General features: G+C 38.3%; 1 long non-coding RNA gene across 1 annotated transcript in view; it reads right to left on the reverse strand.

Moving 5' to 3' along the window:
- Positions 1–21,731, reverse strand: part of LOC148213559 (uncharacterized) — a 29,990-nt gene extending 8,259 nt beyond the window's left edge. Inside the window, exons 1-3 of the long non-coding RNA XR_015794376.1 lie at positions 21,570–21,731; positions 17,944–18,019; positions 11,747–11,888 (exon numbers count right to left, since the gene is read on the reverse strand). This is a non-coding gene — a long non-coding RNA (uncharacterized LOC148213559). The remainder of the gene's footprint in view (positions 1–11,746; positions 11,889–17,943; positions 18,020–21,569) is intronic.
- Between the last annotated feature and the right edge of the window lie 564 nt (positions 21,732–22,295).

A 22,295-nucleotide genomic window follows, 5' to 3' on the forward strand; every position in this document is an offset into this window, starting at 1 on the left:
CTTAATGTTTAACCAATGTGCTAATCTATGGGCATATTTGCAGAATTTTTGCCTGGCACTATAGTATGCTAGGATCGAACAGTATATTCCAGTGGAGCAGGACATAGAATAAAAGTTTTGTTTCTGTTTTAGCAAACTCCACTTTTAAACTAGTCCTAATTTAATTAATTCTTTAATATAAGGAGCGAGCAGAACCATCTCTTTCAGTTTAAGTTCAACCTGTTTTGTTTTTCATTTTCCCAATCATAGATTTGTTTCAGTAGATGTGTCCATCTGTCTGAAAATTCAGCAAGAAAAGTTAGTCAGAAATCTGTATATATGATTATGTGTAGTTCTCTTAATGTAGCCATTTTTACATATTTTAGGACCATTTTTTAAAGAAACATACAATATGATTTGGGTTCATTTCCCTCTAATATTTGTTTATTTATATATAAATTTCCATGATATGTTCATTTTGTATATGTTTCTCAGAGGAAAAATAAATAGTTGAATTCTGAAATATTTTTTTTGAATAAATTTTGGTTTGTGCATGCAATCCAATCTGAAATGAGTGGATTTGTATTTTATTTATTTTATTTATTTTTTCAATTTATATAGCTGCCCATCTCAGACCGGTGGACTTAAGTATACAATTAAGATGTCAGCCATCTCTAAATATTCATTAATGGGTTGATTTCTTCTAATTTTTATACTAGCAAACCAGACTATGGCACAAAAGATAATAGAATTAAGGCTGCAATTCTAAACATATTACAGACTAAGCCCTATGACACAGTTGGGCATATTACTTTACTTAAAATATTTTAAATCCTTTTCTATTTAAAAAGTATGCAAATATTTACTTAATTTTCAGTAAGTTTTTGGGGTCCCACATGCGAAATGGACCTGAACTGGACTGGGCTGTTCCCTGGCATTTGGACTTTATTTTATGATGTGGGTTTTGTTTGATGTATGTTTTAAACCTGTTAATGTACTGTATTTCTGTTAACTGCTTAGAGTTCATTTCAACTGGTGTATCATTTAGCCAAACAAACAAACAAACAAACAAACAAACGCTCTCAATGGTATTAAACATGTTTAATTTTCTCTTCTGTTATATGACAGGTTACTTCTTTGTTCCCTTTTAGCAAGTAAGAAAAAAATCACAACATTGTGCAGATAGCCAGTTATCCACCTTGATGCATTGCCTTGACATGGCGAAATAACTTGCGGAGGTGTGTTCCTGTGCTTTGGTTAAGGACCTGCTATTGCCAGGTGAATTAACTGGCTGCTCTGCTATTTAGAAGCACATTTTTTCTTCGTTTCCTAGAGATACTTCAAAGAGGAGTCTCACAAATGAAGCACAGTGCCCCTTTGCATAACCCTTGTTCATTAAGGTAAAGTCTCCTTTGAGTGGGCTTGACTCCTGGTGACTTCATGGACACATCTATGCAGTCTTATTAGTTGCTTAGATACTGCCTTCTTCTGAGATATTTTATGGATGTTCTTCCTGGTCTAGCCAAGAGGTTTGGTATTCCTGATGGACTCCCACCAAAGCCCTAACTAGACCCAACTCTGCTTCACCTCTGAGTCCAGACAAGACAATCCAAGTGCTTCCTACGTCATCACTCTAGTGTTATTCGACACCATATTTTTATTTGAATATACAAGTCGTTCTTGTGTTTGAAACAAGGATTTTAATGAATGTATGAATTCATCCTGCATGTTAGTGGGTCTTTAAGGAAAGGGCAGTAAAAAGTTGAAGAATTTTATGTTGTGGGTTTTACTGACTGTGACCTATTTTATGAAGGGATCTGGTTTAATTTAATTACTAGGTTAAATGGAAAGGAATGGGCAAAAATACTCATTTGATAGTATCATTTTTATGAATTTAAATATACACATGATAGATTAAAATGTGAGGGCTTAGAAAAACCCTTCTATTTTTCTTCTGAACTAGTATCAATAGTTTAAAGCATAGTCCTATCTATGTAAATAAATCTCGTTGAATTCAGTAGGGCTTATTCCCACCAAATGGATGTAGGACTACATTCAGGGAGAACAATTGTGTACTTCAATACGCATACCTGAAGACATCCTGCCACTCTGCCAGTTCAACAGCACCTGTATCCAAGTCTTACCCAAATTTATTTATTTTTTTATTTAATTGATTTCTATAGAATTATATTATATTATATTATACTATATTTATAATATAATATAATTATATTATATTATATTATATTATATTATCTAATATAATATAATATAATATAATATAATATAATATAATATAATATAATATAATATAATATAATATAATATATATTATATTAGAAATTAGAGGAAAAGAATCAAAACACAAAGAATGGATGAATAGTAGGACCACCCCTCTCCCTGGACAGCACTAGTCATGGCCAGTTTAGAGATTATGGTAATGACATAACCATGATAATGCAAAATTGTTGTGATGTCATGGTGTTTTTCTAGGTTATCTGAACACATGACACTCATAATGAAACAGTGCCTTCCCATTCCCAAATCCACATGGAAGCCAAAGCTGCCAGATACAATGATCAGAATCCTCATTCTCCCTTGGACGTTAGTTGCACTTTAAAACAAAAAAAGAATGTTTATTTCAGAATATAATTTTCAGCATTTTTCAAAAATGTGCTTAGGTTATAATTCCTTCATTGTCCCAATCTTCATCCTGTGGCTCCAGAATTTGAAACATTGTACTATGTACATTATGTTTTGCATTTATATCTACATTTGTACACAATATATACCTATACATAATATACTATTATGTATGTTAACAGTATGTTATTAATATTAATATTATGCATATCTGGGAGTATTTTGAAGAAATAGTATTTTATTAAAAATAAAGAGAAAATAAAAATAAAAGCAAAAAAAGGATAATAAAGGGAAAAGAGGAGGGGGAGGGAATAGCAGAATAATGAACTCACCACTGAACATATCACCAATTCCATGCCATTTAGAATTGGGTGCTTCTTGGTTTCTGGACCCAACTGAAAGTACTGGTTTTATCTGTCAAAGCCTTAAACCAGGGACATTAATTTTCTCCAAACTACTCAGCTTGGCCAAGATTATTTCTTTTGCTAACTTCTTCCACACCAAAGTTGTGGTGTTATCACACAGATGGACAAACCAATAAACCCTGAAACTTTTTATGTACTTCTTCCTAAAAGTCCACTGAGTTGGAAAGAATAAAATGCCTCTGTGACAGTTGTGCCTTATTGGTTGCCCACCCCTTCCTCGATGAGCCTGGAGCCAAGTAATATAAGAGACAGTGGCATACCTGGGGAGGGGTCAAAAAAATCAAGCCCTGCCCCCTTGGTATTTGCATGAGCACTGCCCACAAAGAGGTGGGGCTTTGGTCATATGATTGTAACCACCACCTGGACTTTTTTGGCACTCCCTGACACTCCTGGCTACATCTGCAGGGTCCTGTCCAGCCTTTAGTCTTTATTCAGTGATCCTATTCTGGTCTGCAAAAATCTGTAAGGCCACTAAATGGCAGCAAAGGGATACAGGAAACTCTTAATTAATCTAATTTTTTGATAAGAGATATTAGGTTACCGAGTACTAGAAACAGAGCATTTTCAGCAATGTGCCTTCATTTTGTCTTCCAGAAAATGTGCATTGACACATTCGTGGAAACTTTAAAGTTACAGCTATGTTTATTTTGCTCATCTTTATAGTTGCTGGAATTAATTGCTGCTCCCTCCCAGCTTGTAGATTTTGCCTCAGATATTAAAGTAATATATAGACATCCTTACTGGTAAGCACTAATCATTTTATCGTTCATGGATTTGTTGAATGTTTTAAAAATCTAAGCATGTATTTTGCAACTTAAGAATTCTGATTTTTTTTAAAAAATCAACTCATCAGTTGACAGTGGTATTGGCTAGATGATGATTTTTCTAGTGTTTAATATCCAAGTTTTTAAATACATGGATCTTGCTACCCGAAAACAAAACTGTACTACTACCCCCTGTTTACTGAAGGGTTAATGTGATGATTTATGGAGACTCTGTAGGTGGTGAACACTCAGCTTTCATGGACACTAATTGGGCACCAGTGTTAATCATCACCTCAAAAAAGTGATACACCTGAATAATTTTCGAAGTGGAAATAGACATTTAGATGTGACTCATCTACGTGTTTCATCTAAAAAGAGAACATAAAATGTTTGCAAAGGGAGCTGTCATTTGGACTTCCATGCAGTTAATTTGTTTGAAAAATGTGTTATAAAATGGGTAGTTATTTATTATTGATAAAGAGGAACAGCAGCTAAAGGATATAGTAGTTTTATTTATATGTGTATGTATGTATGTAATTATTAGATTTATATGGCTGCCCATCTTAAACAACTCTGGGCAGCTCACATCCAGAGTTCACTGATGGAAGCCTTGTTCACTGCTGAAAGGGCGTATACTGGAAAGAAGACATAACAGATTTCTTCATTTTAGTGCCTCCCAGATGGGTTGAGCTGTCAGTCCTAGGATTATAAACTAGCAGGGCTGTTCCTCTACTGTGAATTCTAGACCTAACACATCTGGAGGGAACCAGGCTGCTGAGGGCTATTGTAGCTCAATAGTGTTCTGCAGTTACACAATCTGACTATGATTATGAATTGAGCTAGACTTTTTGTGACTGCATGACCACATTATTTTCTTGATAGAAACATGGACGTGATATGTCATCCCTTCCTCCTCCTTCTTTTTAACTTCCTAATCTAGTCTACAGCCCTAGTGTTTCTTGGTGGTATCCCATCCCAGTACTAACCAGATTTGACCTTGCTTATTTTGGGGGGACCCTGAAGGTCAGCAAGGTGTTGCCACTTCTACTCTGATTATAATTTTAAATTATTGGATTGTAACATTTGCCAGAATTATATGGAGGTAACATCAGTTCTATTCCTGAAATGTAACTGAACTTCAGTTATTTTTTCAACTGTACCCAAAACAGTAGCATCTATGAATTGATGACTGAGGAGAAAAATGACACAGGAATACAAAATTATCTCTAAATAAATAAATAGACTACATTTACTCACCATTCAAAAGAGACACTAAAAAGTCTAGGAATGAAACAAAAAGACTGCAACACATTTCCTCCAGCAGCCCACATTCTAATAAGCAGGGATCAGCGCCAGACAAACAGGCAGAGAACAATACCCTAATCAAGGAAACACCAAGGAGGAAACCACACCACCACCAAACCTGGCAGGACAAGTTACTGCATATAAATAGGCAGCAAACCTGATACTCACATGATGATGTTACCTAGTTGGGTAATGAAAGGTCTGCACGCAAACAACCAAGTTCAGAGAACACTAAGAACTCCACACAAAATTCTGTTTTTTAAAAAAGTAGATTAGATGATTTATCAATCATCAAGTCTTGTCCTTTTTACTGGCAGAGGTCCTCCTTCACCTGCTACCTGATCCTTTTAACTGGAGATGCCAGGAACTGAACTGTGCCCTGCTCAGTGCAAAGTATGCTTGAAAGTATGACTTGCAGTTCTCCATATTAACTCCAAAGAGATCAGACCAGGAGTCTTACTGATCAGATACTGGTTTAAAGAGAGGGCCTATTCAGATGACCCACCCAGGCAACTGATGGACCCTGTTGAGTTCTAGAGGGAGCTTGGAGTTTTTCCTGAGGATCTGTCAGGCACTTCAGCCGACACCTTGGTTGAAGCCTGGAATATACACATGATGGAGGCCAAGGACCGGATTGCTCCTATGTGGCCTCTCTCTGTGCACTGATCTCAGGGTACTCCTTGGTTTTCCAAAGTGCTCCGAGAGATGAAATGCCTGAAGCAATGCCTAGAGCCCCACTGAAAGACAAAGAGTGAATCCCACTGAATACGAGTAAGACCCCATATTTGGGTCTACATTGTGGCAATCAGGGTAGTGAAACATGTCAATGGCAACCCGGCAGCCCTGTTTAGCATGACCTGCCCCTTTTGGGGGGCTTGGGCCACAGGATCATCTCCAGGGCAGCGGTGAGGAATATTCATACTATCTGGCAGACAAAGTTGCTCAGATTCACTCAGAGTTAGATCTGACTGGGCAAGTCCTAATGAATTGTCCAGGGAACAGTCCTGTGATATTATCTGGACTGAATGAGATTCTGTTATGCCCAAATAAGTGGACAAGGTCCTTTTGTCTGTTAGTCCAGCCACCTGTTAGTTAAATCCTGGCCCCTCTTGGGTTATTAAAACAGCCCAGGAAAGGACCACAGGATGGGTTCATGTGGTGGTTTTGGCCCCTTTGAGAGAGGGGATGGTCCCACTAGCCTTGAAGGAGGCAGTGGTACACCCCTTCCTCAAGAGGTCATTGCTGGACCCTTCTCTGTTGGAGAATTATTGGCCAGTTTCCAATCTGCCCTTTCTGGTGAAGGCTGTGGAATACGTGGTTGGATGTCAGCTACAGAGAGTCTTGGAGGAAACAGATTATCTGGACCAATTTTAGTCTGACTTCAGGCCAGGGTACAGTACAGAGACAGCATTGGTCATGATTGTTGATGACTTTTGGTGGAGCCGGGATGCGGGTGGGGCATCCATCCTAGTGCTCCCTGATCTCTCAGTGGCTTTCAATACTGTCGACCACAGTAGCTTTCTGGACTGGGAATTAGGAGTGGGAGGCACTGTGCTCCAGTGGTTCACCTCCTTCCTCAGTGGTTGGTTCCAGTTGGTGTTGACAGGGAGAGGGTGAGATCGTGTCTGTGGTCCCTTATGTGTAGGGTGCCTTGGGGCTTAGCGCTCTCCCCTCTCCTGTTCAACAACTACATGAAACCACTGGGTGAGGTCATCTGCCAGTTTGGGGTGCGGTATCATCAGTATCGAACTTTACATCTCCACCCCAAGTGGCATAGGTGAAACTGTCAATGTATTTACCCAGTGTCTGGACGCTGTTTGGGTCTGGATGGGGCAGAACAGCATTCAGCTCATCATAACAAGACTGAGTGGCTGTGGCTACTCGGACCCCCTCGGTAGGGGATGTCACCATCTTTGATCTTGAATGGAGCTGCACTTCCCAAGTCAAGACTGGTCACATCTTGGGAGGCCTTCCAGACTTGCAGCTACTGCTTGAAGAGCAGGTGGCAACTGTGGCCAGGAGGGCCTTTGCACAGGTTCATTTTGTGCTCAATTAAGGGGCCCTTCAGACAGTCACTCATGCCCTGGTCACCTCACAATTGGATTATTGCAATGCACTCTACATGGGGCTGCCCTTGAAGACCACCCAGAAGCTACAGCTGGTTCAAAATGCAGCAGCATGAGTAACAGGTGCCTCTTGGTGTGCCCATGTGTCACCACTGCTACACAAGCTGCATTGGCTGCCAGTTGGCTTCTGAGTGCAATATAAGATGCTGGTTATTACCTATAAAGCCCTGTATGGCATAGGGCCTGAATATCTGACAGACCACTTGTCTCCAATAGTTTCTGCCGGTCTAGTACATTCCAGCAGAGTTGGTACACTCCAGGTGATCTCCATTAAATGTTGCCATCTGTGGGACCTAAGAAGTGCCTTCTCTGTTGCGGCTCCCGCCCTGTGGAACAGCATCTCTCCAGAGATAAGGATGACACCATCTGTCTTAGGGTTCCAGAAAGCTTTAAAAACCTGGCTTTGGTCCCAGGCCTGGGGTTGATGTCTGTTATTTGTTTAACGGCCCTTGTTTTGTTTTGTGGATTTTGTTACTAGAGCATGTTAGTCTGGGCTGTCTGTTGATTTAATATTTTTAGTTCTCTTTATGTCTCTTAGTTTTGTGCACCACCCAGAGTCCAATGGAGATGGGTGGCCAATACATTTAAATAAAAATAATAATAATAATAATTTAATGGTGTCTGGAATGAATAATTCAAACTTGGGCCACCCCCCCTAGGAATTATCTATAGAAGTTGAAGACTTCTTTCATGCTACTAATGCAGTGTTTCTCAACCTCTGCAACCTTAAGATGCTTGCTGGGGGAATTCTGGGAGTTGAAGTCCACACATCTTAACATTGCTGAGGTTGAGAAACACTGTACTAATGGATATAAAGCAGACTTCCTTGTTACCGTTCTCCAATCTTAGCAAAGCTTGCTGAGGGTAGTTGCCTTCTGTATCAGCCGGACTTGTGGTTTCCACTCCTGCAAACAGGTTGATAACGTCCATCAGCAAGTGACATCCCCAAATGATGTGAATTATAATTTACATCAATTGCATAATAATATCATGACCCACTTAGCATCATTGTGGCTTGTAAAGGATGTCCATGATAATATTGTGAAGGCTCTGCTATAATGTATTTTCTTTGGGTTTGGCTTAGTGTTGTGCACAAACCCAGCCATTGTGGTTTATAATTATGGTTGATCAACAATGGTTAAAAAAATCATGGTTTAATGCAGTGTGTGAACTCCAGAGCTTTTGAATGTTTCAGGCACTTTGCAGGAATTACTGCAATCTTGGCAATAACCTTCTAAGGCAGATCAGTATCATTGGTTTTTTGTATTGAATATGGAGCCTCAGGGCTGGAAATGTAGCTTAATGATAACATAAAGTGTGATAAAAAAAAAGCAGCTGTCTAAATTGGCTGAGAAGGGTGCAGTAACTTGTTTTATTGAGATTGTCATAAATAGTTTACTAAATAGACCCTGTCCAAGGGCAATACATTGATCTCTCTTACCTCTTTGCTTCCATCTGTACTTTACTGAGCACAGACTCGAAAGAACAAAAATGTCAAAAGAACAACATGTTGCCTTAAACTCTGAGTAAATCCTTTCATAGCAAATATGAAATATGAGAAATTGGAAGAACAGTTACAGGTGCATGCCTTCTCTGAATGTACTTCTATTAGCTTCGTTTTCTCTGAATGGTTGTTTTTCTCTTCTTTTAAAGGCTTTATTTAGACTTCCTTGTCTCCCTTTTACTAGCTTTCCCCAGAACTCTGTGTTCCTTGACTATAATGCTATATAAAAACAAATTGTCACAGACAAATGTTCTCCTTGGAAAAATAAGGGACAGAATTGGTTGGCTTTGGTGCATATCCCAATTCCTCCGGAAAATGGAAATCTCATGGGGCAAAAGGCCCAGCAAAGGTCACAGGATGAATTTTGCTCTCACACAAACATACACAAAATTAAATGGAACGTTGTACTGTGTCTTAGTTCATTAGCAGCCACTTAAGGCTTCCCTATTTGGAAACACACCAGCAGCAAGAGGCAACATTTGGGAGGGTTTCACATGAGCCTCAGTGTTTATGTCTACAATCTGCAACTTGACATTCAACTTGCAAAGTAATAAAAACCTCTAACAGGCTGAAGAAAGGACTGCTGTAAATATCCCTTTCCAGTGTGAATTCTGTTGGTTGAAAGTCCTTGCTTTCTTCTAGCTCTGATTCTTCCCTGCTTAATTAATTAATTCATCAATTAATTCACAATATTTGCAAATGGACACTGGGTGGTTAATGGCAAAGCACAAAACAGCATACTATGAAAAGAATAAAAACAAGAAGTTACATATTTTTTAAAACATAACTATGATGGACCCCTGCAATCAACTAGAGCCAGAGGCATATTGGAATGAAGAAGCTTGTGAAATGAAAGAAAGGCTGTTACCATATGCAACTTTGGGAGAGGCATAATTCACAGCATGGGAACTACCACCAAAAAGGCCAGTCATGACTCCACTCCCTATGTACTTCTTAAGAGGAGGCCTTCCCACCAGACCCACTCTAGAAGTTTGGATCAGGTAGGCAAGGTCAGTTCTGCATGTAAGTGCCAGTAAGGGCTTGCCCAGCATCCCTGCATAGGTCCTGTGCATTTCTTAAAGGGATCAGTTATTTTTTAAGTTGTGATCCTGTTCTTTCTCTAGGCCAGAGGTTGGTAATTGTGACTCCAGAGTCACCTACGGTCCTTGCCCCACTCCTTTTTTGTACCCATAATTGTCTAAAAATGGAAAGAAAGTTTCCATTCCATTCTTTTAGGTGATATGGGAGATACAAAAGGCAGTTCTACAATGGCAGATGAATAACTTTCCTTACTGTACTGTACTATACTTACTAAACTGTACTGTAAGAATTAAAAAACATCTGGAGAAAACACAACAGAATATTGATTTTGCCAAGATCTGGTTTCAAGTCTGGAGGCAAGATATAGGATTCTTATGTAAATCAGATTCCTATCGGGAATACTATTAAACATATTATCAGAATTGTGTAGTATTTGCTGATGTTAGCAAGGGGCAGCTTTATTGATATCAGTAGACATAACTAGTGTTAAATCAGGATTACAGAAGAGCTAGAGCTATGTTCCTGGATTTCACTTTTGCAGAAGATTAAAAGCACATTTGAAGTGTCACAAATGAATTCCCAGATCACATTCTACAATAATTCACTGAAATCTAAAGTGGAACAGATGATTTCTCAACTCTGTTACTGATTCTTGTCTTGCAAACATAACTCTTGATACACTTCTGTGTTTCTTCATCTTGGCATTGTTGTGAGCCCAGAGTTCATATGTGCTGTCATCAGAACTAAGCTTTACCATGTGTGTAAAATGTTTTCCTACCCCATCATTCCCCCCTCTCCCCCCAAAAGAAGAAAAGAACCAAAAAGAACTCAGAGCTTGAGATTTTATTTTCCAAGTTCTTTCATGGCTACTCAGAGATGAATTCACTAGTATGTCTGTCTTAGTGAACGTGCCTAGGATTTCCAGACTGGCAGCTCTCAGTGCGTGCAATGCATTAAGCAGTAGAAAGGAATAGCTAAACTGTGAATAATGAACTAGAATAAATACCGTGCCATGATATGGAATAGTTTAGTTTAATATGCTGTAAAATATACAGCACAAAAGAAGCCATGTTGAGACTAAGACTTCTGCCAAACAATCTCACTTTCCCCATGGCTATCTGCAAGACTGCAGTTGAAAAACCAGAGCAAACCGTATAAGGATTTCATTCTATACTCATGATCATTATTCACAATTTTAGAGAATAAGACTAAACATGGATGAATGAGTTAGCCTTATTCCCACCCCACCCCCTGCCATCATAATTATTTTTATAACATCAACCTTTTGCTGTGAATTTTGAAATGATGGAGGCACATGAAAACACACATACAGTATGTAAAAGCCTCTCTGCCTATATATTTCTTAAAATCAAAATGTCTTTGGAATATTCCCATTTCAAAGGTAAAAGAAAAAGGCCATTTGGTTACATCCAGATGTATATTCCTAGGAAAAAAAGGGTTAGAATTCTTTTTCAATAGTGGCCAGCCATATGTCATTTCCACATGAATCAAATCAGAATTCTGTCGTGTTCAAAATATGTCAGTAACCCTCCCCCAAACAAATAAAAGTGCAAGAATGCCTCTCTTGAGCAACTGCTGGTCCGATGCATCCAAATCCTACACAAATATTGTCCCTCTACTTAGTTGTGAATATTAGCGAGAAGCACCTGTAATTTGACTATGAAAAAGGTGCCACTAATTCTCCTGCCACTTGACTCCCAATGCAACCATCCATCTAACTTCCCTTACTTTGTCTCAGCAACAAACATATCTGTGTTGATCAGATTATGTTGCTATGTATATAAAATACATGAAAAGTTATCCAGAGAGTATAGGATGGCAGGGCCTTATCATTTTTGGACAAGCCAACATAGTCATCAAGTTCCCACCTCCCACCCTGGAAAAAAAAAAGAGAGGCAGTCATTAGCTGGACTGATAAACTTTTGGTCAGTTACTTACAAAATGGAGGTGGCTGCCATTCTGTGACAAGCTACTAGAAACATTGACGCTCCACTATTGTTTTATTCTGCTGTAATATCTTTGTCTTCTATTCAAAAATATGACATGCTGCTTTCAAAAACAGTGAATGTTCCACCACCATCTGTTGAGTCAACACAAGAGGGATTTTGAACTGATTGACTGTAATACTGTTCCATGACAACCAATGTTAGATTACGTTTATGCTATGGTAGCCTATTACTTTGTTTATTTACAAACATTGCTTAAAATTATGATGTGCTGTTAACATCTTTCTTTCACTAATAATTTTTAAGACCTTGTAAATTGAAGACCTTCTGCCTTCCTCATTGTACAATCACTCATTGTACAACATGCTTTTGCTATGCAGTGAGCTGAAGATAATGCAGGTAGATGTGGTTTCTAAGATGGGAAACCCATGTTCCGCCATATATTGCAAGCCCAACAGCTGCATATGCAAAGGTGAAGAATGTTGGGACTTATCAATATTCACCAGGAACTGGAGGGCTACAGATCCTCACCAGTGCAATAAGTGCAGAAGACTAGATCTAGTTTTCTGCTCATCCTTTTTACTTACTATGAATATTGAAGCAAAGTATTGACAGAAAATGCCATATTTTTATTTGTATCATATTGGAATCAGTTTTTGCTCTTTTTGCATTGCCTTTGTAGTTGTTTAAATGGAAAGTGAGGGTTCCCCCCCCCAACTAACAGTAGTAGCATATTTTCCCAAATGCAGTAATATGAAGCAAACTTATCATTTGCCTGTGCACTCTTTTATTAGTCTTTTTTTTCACTTCTGACAGACACATAACTTACATATAATTGTATGGGGCAAACTGTTAATGTCAAATTCAGGTGCTAAACTCACAGTCAGTGCTTTGATAACACTTTGATTAGATTATTGCAACACATGGAGCTGTCCATGAAAATGGATGAAACACTTTAGCTTCTCCAGAACTGAGCTGTGCCACTGTTGCTTGATACAGAAAAGAAGAAATCCTCTTTATGTGCATATGTCAGAGGTCTCTTAAAGATGATACTAGAGAACTGCATCTACAAAAACCTAGGAAAGGAGCAAGCTGATACAGAAAACATTAGCAGTACCACTGAAGTGATGTAATTTATAGCAATGCGGAAACCTTGATGTTTCTTCTGCAAGAAAAAACGATTTAAAGAGCTAATCAAAATCACCATTCAAATTCAGCCTTTCAAAATCCATAGCATAAATGGAATCAGCAATTCACATGAAGGACAGTCTGAGTTCAGACTTCATTGACTCTAGATGATTCTCTTGGTGATTCATTTTGCTGCCTTATGGTTTAATAACTAGCTGAATGTTTGCTTTTTGTCAGCCTCGTTTGACTTGCTATATATTTAGACACAAGTTCTAAAGCACTTGTCCTAGGCTGTCAGGAACATTTGTGTTTTGTTTTGGCTCCATGATTTAATTAAAAGAAGTCATAAAAATATATCTCTGCACATGGTCATTGCTAGCATTTTAATTGGCTAGTTAAAAAAAAAGAAATTCAACAGATTGTTAGACCCTTGGAAAGAGATTCTTGCATAATATTGTTGGCATAAATGGACATTTAATTCATGGAGATTGCTATTGTACATCATAACATATAACTCTGCTCAAAAATTGGATTACAACCATGTATATATGTTTGGGAAAGCTGTAACACCCCCCCATCTTTGCAAAATTTTCGGGCAAGAGGCTGGTGTTTCAGAAAGATGCGTACAACAAAGCATGCTTTTAAAGATTATTAGATAAAAACCTGTGAGGAAATATTGCATGAGTACAATAACAATGATTTAAAATAATTCACAAAATATTTAATGGAGTACTCAAATGCACACCATACTGATACAGGTCTGCTTTAAGGCTGTATATTTTAGTGTGGCACTGACAATGTCATCGCCAATTAAGTATTTGACAAAGAGAGAAGTACCCGACAGATAGGTCAGAGGTTACAGAGGCCATTAGTTTCATTTCCTTCAATATCTTTGGGATCTGAGGTAACCTCAACATAGCATTGCTGAAGTATGTTACATTGGCAGGATTACTAAATGGAAAAAAGAGAGCTATAGTTGTCTGTCTTGATACCTTTAAAATCAAGCTATTAAAATAAATTGCCCCACAAATGAAGCTTTCGGGGTTTGCTACCAGCCCAAACAAACTTGGTATTATTTTTTTACTGGCCATTCTGTGTAGATCATCTTGTACTACACAGATCTATGCTCAACATTTATACAAACAGTTTCATATAACTCTGAATTCTGGGCTCCAGATAGGGAGACCTATGGATATCTATTTGGAAACCAAAAACAAATAAGGGCAAAACTAGAAAGAAGCAATGCTTCTTTTTGTGGAAGGGGTGTGTGTGTGTGTGTGAAAGAGAAGCATGGAATGATTTTATTTCAATATAATAGTATGCCAGCATTCACATGGAGAGTGATGAAATTTGTGATTACATGTAAAAAATGGTTCCATAAAATTTGTCTTCTTTCCAAGTCAACTATTCTTCTAAGAAGTTTCAGTTCAGTAGTTAGATTTCAAGTACAACCAGTCTAAGTGCATTATAAGTACTCCTCGCTTAATGACCATTTTTCAGCAACCATTCAAAGTTATAACAGCACTGAATGAATGATACTTAACACCTGGTCCCTGAAGTTGTGGCCATTGCACTGCTCCCACAGTCACGTGATCAAAATTCAGGCACTTGGCAGCCCGCCCACATTTACAACTGCAGGACTTCATGCTTCTTCTACACTGCCATGCTCACCTCCACTTCAACCCCCACCCATCTCCCCCCATTTCTGCCCTCTTGGATGCCCTGTGCTCCACTGCCCTGCTGCTCTGCTCTCTGCCCTGCACATCTGCTGCCCGGCACTCCACTGCTCTGCCACTCCACTGCTCTGCCGCCCTGCTGCCCTGCACCCCGCCCAGCCTGGCCCTTTGTGAGGCAGATGCTGGCCATGTGAAGCTTCAAAGCCTCATGCAGCCACTAGCTACCTCACAAAGGGCCAGGCTCCCTCACCAGCAGAGGGAGGAAGAAGATGGTGAAGCTCAGCTGGGGTTGGCAGGGGAGGCAGAGTGCATGGTGGTGTGGGTGTCAGGGGCTGTGGGGTGCAGGGCAGTAGGACAGCAGGACGCAGGGTGGCCAAAAGGGCAGAAATGGGGGCAGATAGGCGGGTAGAAGGAGTTGAAGCAGAGGCGAGCACAGCAGGGCAGGAGAAGTGTGAGATCCTGGCCTAACGATGGTGTGGTCCTATGATGGAATGTATCTACAAAGGGGGAAGTGATGTGATGCAATGCAATAGAGCACCAAGTTTCAGGAAGGAGGGAGTACATTCCAGGATATTGGGGGGGGGGGGCAACAAGAGGCAGCACAGTCCAGAGTAGGAGTGCAGGAAGAGGAAGGGAATTAGGATAGCCACTCCCTAGAATCTCCCAGGGAATATCCACTAGGTTAGAGTGGCAAGATTCTGTCTATATGGTGTATGCAATAAAAGAACTGAACTTGGCTGGACTGTTTCCCTGTTGTTCTTGGGCTGGGCCTGACAAGTTCTGGCCTAACAGCTGAAACTGGGACTACTAAAACTGCTGTCACTAAGCTGTTCAGTCACGTGATGTTTTGCCTAATGACTGATTTGCTTAGCGATGGAAATTCTGGTTCCAGTTAGAGTTGTTAAGCAAGGACTACCTGTAAGAGTTGTGGAACCTGTTCTATATTCCCTTAAATGCATATTTTCTATTAGCTGTATATTTGAGAAAGTAATGCCTGATTTGACTTAAGCTTATTCCATCTGTCTTAATTTTGAAGACAGATCTGATAGAATACCCCCAACTTTTTAACAGAAAAGTGTCACAATGACTGATCTGTCCTCATAATTTCAGATGTATTATCTTCAGCAACTGTATTGTGGCAGATGACAGAAAAGTATAATTGTACGGTCTTGGTTTTTCTAGGAAAACTGAGTAGAAAACCAAAGTTATGTCTTTATTGTTTTATATGTTTTATATGTTTTATATGTTTTATATGCTTTATTTTATGTCTTTATTGTTTTATATGTTTTATATGTTTTATATGCTTTATTTTCTTCAAAGGTGGTGGTGGGGGAGATCAACTTTCCTTCTAAGCAAGCTCCATTTATTATAGGGTTAAATTGTATTGTTTAAAGTAAATGGTTTATGAAGCTTACAGCCTTTAGTCCTAATATTTTTCTAAACAACCTTAAAATTAAACAGAAGGTCAAGCACCCTGATTTAATTGTGGCTGTCTTAGTAGCATTTCCTGATATTATGATTTTTTAAAAAGGATCTGCCATAGGTTGAAAAATTAACAAATAGATCTTACTTTTAAAAATGTTACTATGTTTACATGTGAACCTTTGGAATAATGACATGAGTCAGTGAATGTGTTGAATAATGGACACAATTTTAATAATTAACAGGCTAGATTGGTGGTGTTTTTAATTAAAATCAATTTAATTAATCATTGAGAGTTGTTGAGAGTTGGGTGGGATATAAGTTAAATAAATTATTATTATTAATTTTTAATTTATTCAAATTCAGTGCAGGCATTGTAATGAAGCCCAGAAATAGCAACATAATTCTTACTAATCACATTGGATGGATAAGCATCTGATAAATGTGGTAACTGATGCTTCTTTGTAAATGTCCACAGATTTTATTATTTCATGTTTATTTAAGCAAGTAGTCAAGTCTGAAGGGTATGCAAAGGAGATCCATTTAGAATCAATTCATCTTTAATCAATAAACATAGAGATAACTAGATTGTTCTTGACAAAGGGCTCTCTAATCTTGATCTAGCTGAGGCTACTTTGCATAAGGCATACATTGGGAAGCTTAGTTTTTATTATTTCAGTTAATACAAGCAATTTAAGTAATCCTAAAGCCAATCTGGATGAGGTAGCAAAAATACACTGATTCAATGCATGAGCAAAATTATGGGCAAAATATCCATCAGTGTAACTTTGCCTGTTTGGTCATGAAGCAAACACTTTTGTGAATGCTTAAATGGAGCTTAATATGTCTACCATGCATGGTTTTCTTGGAAACATTTAATTTTCAGCCCAAACATCCTAGGAAGGGAATTGCTTATAATCTTCTCCCAATTATTTGTATCCTACAGTCCTGTGACCTGGAACATACTGTTACTGAATCACTTTTTGAAACCATAACACTAACAGAGATATTAATCCTGCAGAGCTTGTTCGTGAGTTAGCAAAGATGTGTATTTCCTGAATTAAATGGCAAAGTGACAAGGACTTTCCCCCCTCAGTTTCCTCATGACTTATTTTTTCATTCAGAATCCATAGAAAACAAAAGTTTTGTGTTTTTTGCAGGTGCACAAACACTTTGACCTGTATTAAGTGTGGCTTTCTTAGGAACATTTCCCGATAGCTGAATTGTATCAATGATTTATTGCAATAGGATCAGATATTGACCGTAAATGGCAAGGGAGTGTTAGTCATAAGATGGTTTTAAATTTAATTGCCATTCTTCCCTAAGGGAAAACTATTTTGCTTATTATTTTTCAGCAAAGCCAGTGCAAAAGTCATATTTTTGTTTACACAGTTTGCCCAGCACTATCATCTGGAATGCTGAGAGCCACAAAAAATGGAGATGATAATGAAGATCGTCAATGACCTACACAGTGAAATGGACTATTTAATTTTCTGCTTTCAGTGGAGAAAATAAAGCAAGCAGGAGATGGAGAGAATGGGCAATTTTGAATGGATCACAATATTGGTGGGGATGTTCTGTATTGACTTTCAATACTTTAGTGCTATATGGGCATGGAGATCTCTGCTGTTGCTCATAGTGCTTCACTATCACCTTGGCAAGAACAAGTGATAATCTGGGATATATTTTTTTCACCATGCTACATCAACCTGATATGGTGCTGTCTTACAAATCCTCATCCTGAATCTTCTCAAGGAAGCTATCTCTGGACTGTGGGTACTGCATGATGACTATTTTCTACCTGTGCCATGGTACAGAGGTATAATAACAAGCAATTTCTAACCAGAGCTGCTTGAGGTAGTAAAAAAATAAATAAATCTCCACAGCTGTCAAAAAGGAAGCTAAGGCTATACAAATTAATGAAACTCAAGATCATATGTAGCCACATCATCCAGGTCCTTACCTGGTATGACTATAGAACGTGATCCAAGCAAATCCTGTTTTTCAGATGAAATCCACAGTTCTTGAATTCCTTCCCCCTAAAATGGATGATATTAAAAATTGCCTAACATTTGTTGAATTATAACTATGATTTCAGCTATAATTAGCTCATTTGACAATTACCAGAGTAATGCTCAGGCAGTCTTCTTTCATATCAGAGGGGTGTGTGTGTGTACGCACAAGTGTACGTGTATATTATTGTGTGTGTGTGTGTTTCAAACCACATATACACGATTGTCAGCAGCTACTATAAAAATTATTTTTAATCCCTGTTCAGCAAGATACTATTTTTGTTTATCAATGGAAAAAGCAGAAACGTATATGTACCGTAGGTCTATAGATCTCAAGGAATTATCCTTGAGTATATTAAGGATTCATCTTTCTCTTAAAAATTCCAAGAACCAGTAGCAACTGATGAAGTTAAGAAGATGGCACAAATGTAAAATATGCTAGAGGCAACAACACTCTGTTCAGGAAGCACATCATGCTATATTTTATGTAATGATACGTTTTACATGAACTATGTTCTGCAACAGGTTACTATGCCACCACACACACTCACACACTCACACACACAAGCTAAAACAGTCAAGATTCTATTTTTACAGCACTGTATTGTATAGGTTTATTCCTGGATACACCTATGTAGGACTGCATGCAATCTCATAGATAAACTAGTTTATAAAGTAGCATACATTTTGGAAGAGCAGAGAATGTAGAACATTTTCTATAACATCAGGTAAATGGAATTAATTAACTCTGTTTTAAATTATTAATCCTTTTGAGGCACAGATGAGCTTAAATTTCAGAGGCATTATTTATATATACTATGCTTCTGTCAAATGCTTTGTTGCTTTATGTCTTCAAAGTCTTCCTAAGTCAAAGATCAGGGCTAACAGTCAAAATTCTGCATCTTTTAAAGTTCCCTTTATACCCTCTGAAATTTCTGTAGCTTTCTCCTTGTTTTAATTCTTTTTCTTCTGAACCTTTAAAGTTCCAAATTCTTTTTCCAGTGTGTCCTTTGTGTTATTATTTTAAAGCTTCTATTTCGCTGCCTCCCTCTAAGGCGCACTGCATGTTTTCTTTGTGTTACACTTTTCTTCTTCTTCTTTTGTACATTCTGCCTTTTTTGATTTCTGCTGCTTGAAAACTGCTTTTCTACCCTCTGGACATTTATTGTCTTTTTTTGTCCTATTCTTTTGTGAATAGGAGCCTAATTAATTTATTACTGGTCTGAAGATTTGTTCTGATGTTTCCAAAATTTGTTGGAGGAAAGCATAGTGACTGACTTCCTTTACACCAGATGTTTAACTGATGAATTATATTTTTCAAGCCTTCTAGTTTCAGCATAAGCGTTTGGATTCATCTCATTTAACTCATGAGATATTGTTACATGTGAAATGCAAAATCCATATCGTTCAAAGTTATTGATAAAAATCATGATACTATATATCAATCACAATATTGTCATATTTCACCTTTAATTTATTCTAACCACTTTTATTATCATTCTGTTTCTGACTGGGTTTATTATAATTATATAAGGCATTTTACCAGTTCTTAAATCTCAACTATCCTACGTGGCCTAAATTGAATCACTTAGCTCAAAATGATAGGATGATTTGCTAGAAAGGAAGGAAGGAAGGAAGGAAGGAAGGAAGGAAGGAAGGAAGGAAGGAAGGAAGGAAGGAAGGAAGGAAGGAAGATTCAGTAAAATATTTAGCTTATGATTCCTGATGGTATTTTTTCACACTTTTCCCTGCAATTAAGGTTGTTTTGTTGGAATCTATGGCTTTTGATAGTTGTTCCAACACCTTATCTTTTTGCAATTCTAGTGGAATTTTCAGATTATTTAGGATAATAGGTGTTTTATGTAACTCTCCGGTTAGACTATAAATTGTAAAAGTCAGTCAACATCATCCACAGTAATGCTCCATAATTTTGTGAGATTAGTTGGACTAGCAATGGATAGCTTAGTACAGCCTTGAAAATATAATCAGAGGGTCTCTGCTGGGAAGATCAGCTTCAGAAGATCAGAAGATTCAGCAGCAAAATGATGGCAGTGGAACTAGTGGTGACCCTTGGTCTGGCAGCAACTATGACAGTAAGTTCAGCCGTGATCAGACATCCAGTGGCAGTGTCATCTGCTTGGTGGTGATGGTAGGGATAAACCAGGGACACCTGGCCTCAGTATTTCAGAGTGCCTGGGCACCCAGGTGCTGATGGTAAGAAGCAGTGGAGCAGAAATGTGTGTGTGTGGGGTGTGCGTGTGTGTGTGTGGGGGCAGCCTGTGTTATGTAGCTGTCATGGAGACCATCAACAATATGCATACTATGGATGTCTAAAGTGGGAAAGCTTCTGTATATATACTTGTATATATCTTGGCTTCCACGTGAGCAGGATACCTAATAGTGCAGAGCTCTTCCTCACTTGAGGACCAGTGCAAAGTTTCTTTCCCTGAAGATGTCTGAGCTATAGGCCTAGATCAGTGTTGTCCAAACTTGGCCACTTTAAGATGAATGGATTTCAACTCCCAGAATTCCCCAGCCAGCATGGCTGGCTGGAGAATTCTGGGAGTTGAAGTCCACTCATCTTAAAGTGGCCAAGTTTGGACAACACTGGCCTAGATATTCTATAGCAGTGCTTCTCAAACTTGCCAACTTTAAGATGTGTGGACTTCAACTCCCAGAATTTCCCAGCCAGCACAGGAATTGAAATCCACACTTCTTACGGTTGCCAAGTTTGAGAAACACTGTTCTAAAGGGATGCTGTTCTCTGTGGTTGGAGTGGATGCTTATTGGAAGAGCTTGAATGGTCAGTACTCCTTATTCTGAATGCCCAAACAGCCCATCAGGGGGACAAATCTATACATTTTGCTTTCTCCAACATTTACGTTACTTTGAATTATTCAACCCATTTATGAAGAAATGAATGCATTTCAATAAATGTCTATAACTGACTACAGTTAAGATGTCTACTTGTCAATAATGTATTTAATAATTCATCCATTTTCCATATTAAAAATTAAAAGTTAGTAACATCTGGTAGAGCTCTCCAAGGATCTTGTCCCAAGCTTTTGTGTTTATGCCACATATTTAGATAGGTCAATCTAGCCATATCAATTTCATTTCTTTCTATCTTGTTTATGAAGGAAGAGTTGAATTTTGGTAAATTCTTACCAATAAAAGAATGAAACTTCAAGAGCTCCTGCTTCAGCCAGAGCAAGGTGACAAAACAGGACATGAAATGAATAAAATTTGAGTACTATCATAGTCTATCACTATACATCATTCTGTTTCAAGAAAGCAGGACAGAATTCTTATACACTTCATGGTGTAACTTTATCAAATGACATACTCTTGATGGGATAAAAGTTTGAATGCCCAGACAGACTGCTCATTTAATATTATGTGAATAGTCCAGGCAATGATTTGGATAAGACATGCCAATGGCAGTATCAAATTTGTTTAATTTGTTCCTATAAAATCAGCTGGTATTAAGTCCAAATTCAGGCAGATAATTTTGCTTCCAGGAACATTTGCAAAACATTTATGTGTTATACAAATGAGTAAAGGGTGCTCAACTTACCTTGGCAAAGCCATGGTGGGAACTTTTAGTACATGTGAATTATCACCTAGTTCTTTAGCATAATTAACACTTCCAGCTGCAGAATAATTAAGATGTCCATCAGTTCAGAAACAAGCAAAACAGTTTGGAAGGTGTGAAAACTAAGCAAGTGAACACATCAAGCATCTGGGTCTTTTAGACCTTATCACTTAAACAAATATAGCACAGTCTATCTGCTGGCACCAGATTAAAAAATATGGGGAGGGAAATAGGGGGTGGGGTGGCAGAATTGATTCTAGCAGATGCTCTCTCTCTCTCCCCTCCCCTCTTTATAATAATAAACTGTCCCTCAGAAATAAATGTTCCCAGCAATGGGAAAATGAGCATTCTCAAGCTCTGCAGAGCTTCAGTGCGTGCAGCGGAAAACTGATTTCAGTACTACAGCTGACTTGGAAATAAATCAACTCGAGTGTCAAACAGATATGACAGTCTGAGATCACATGGCTGCAGAACCTCTTTGGCTATATTGCAAGAACTAGATATGAAGGTGCTGTTAGTCTACATTCAGCCTAAAAAAAAGTAGCACTGAGTGCCTCACGTTCCTCATGAATGCATGCACACATATTGGTAAGAAAACATCTGGATTGTATCAGCTAGTTGAAATTCTTTCCCATGTCTGCCTTCATATATTTGTAGGGTCCTATTTGTACAGTGCTTATACATGTTGGAGGTGTATACATGTGTACC

The sequence above is a fragment of the Python bivittatus genome, unplaced genomic scaffold (assembly GCF_059951505.1).
Source record: "Python bivittatus isolate LINGU-HERP-01145 unplaced genomic scaffold, Pbiv_v1 ctg000980_np1212, whole genome shotgun sequence".
Classification (NCBI taxonomy): domain Eukaryota; kingdom Metazoa; phylum Chordata; class Lepidosauria; order Squamata; family Pythonidae; genus Python; species Python bivittatus.